The sequence below is a fragment of the Clinocottus analis genome, unplaced genomic scaffold (genome assembly GCF_023055335.1).
Source record: "Clinocottus analis isolate CAN_PGR_092001 unplaced genomic scaffold, fCliAna1.0.p SCAF_15, whole genome shotgun sequence".
NCBI classification, from domain to species: domain Eukaryota; kingdom Metazoa; phylum Chordata; class Actinopteri; order Perciformes; family Cottidae; genus Clinocottus; species Clinocottus analis.
Window position 1 is genome coordinate 1,223,471 of NW_027175876.1, and position 1,345 is coordinate 1,224,815.

Below are 1,345 nucleotides of genomic sequence, written 5' to 3' on the forward strand. Positions count from 1 at the left end.
GGTTCAAAAAATGGAAACCTTAAGTTTTTTATGCCAAAAGATTGTCTGCATGGGGCATGCTGGGACTTAAAATTGGAGCGGGAGGATTTTCGAAAAAGGTTAACTGAGATGGCAGAAGAGCCCGGTGCCCCTGCACAGCTCCTCATCCGGCCTGCATGCAATGACATTAGTGCGCCGGAGCTTCAGTCCCGTGACTTCAGACTGTGTGTGTGTGTGTGTGTGTGTGTGTGTGTGTGTGTGTGTGTGTGTGTGTGTGTGTCAGAGACATTATTTCTATCTCGCCCTCTCACTCCGTGTCTATCTCGCTCACACACTCACAGAGATGTCTTGTTCCACAGTAAATGTGTCAGTCATGGGTCTCAGCGCTGGAGCAGCCTGTCAGACACCCTTCCTCCCTCCTCTCCCCCCTCCTCCCTTTTCTCAGCTCTCGTCTCCATTTTTGGACATTTCCAGAAGGATGTCGAAGGAGGAAGCCAGGATCACGACAAAGAGAAAATGGCGGCGTTTTTTTGTGTGCAATAAAGCCGAGTTCCTCGCGGGATTATCGGGAGTCAGAAGGGGGAAACGGGTCGACATTTAAGATCTTGGATTCTCAGAAACCGTGCAGCAAACACATCCCTCGTTTTCCTCACCTACAAGAATTGTATTGCGTTAAAAAAGAAGAAGAAAGAAGAAGAAGAAAGAAACCGTTCAGGCTTCTTCTGGGCCGGCTACATTTACGAGATTGGAGCCAGTTGGCCCCGTCGTGGCCGGGCTTCGCTTCACACGTAGGTATTTCCATGTCTGTGGTCTGCTCCACTTCTGGGAGGCGACCCAAGGAAAACGGACAAACGGGGGAAGCAAACCCCCGGAGTTAATTCGACACCGTGTATTTGACAACCGGTCTCGAGCCGCGGTCGTGTCAACAAGCTAAAGCCTATAGCGTAGCTTAGCGGGGCGCAGCAGCAGCGCCTCTCCAACAAGCATTCGCGGTTTGTTTTCTCTGGGCCGCGGCGTCCGTCCGAGAGAAAAAAAGCGCCGCTCCGTGCGTTTAGCGATCGCCTCGGCCGCGAAGGTCAGCAGACGGGTCGGCGGGAGCGTTTCGTGGTAATAAACACGAGTGAGGAACGTGGACGATAAACGCCCACCCCAGGGGTTCCCCCACCCGTTTACTGCGATAGCAAACGAATCCGATTAATAAAATAAACTTTTGTTTCCAGGAAAATGAGATGTGCGTGAGATCAACCGGAGAGCAAATGTCTGAGGTGCTTTTAGAAGAATCCAAGGTCTCTCTACGTCAGTGTTCATGTGAAAACACAAGCTCTTGGGCCCCAAAGACCTCAGTATCTCCTGTTCTACTGGTCCT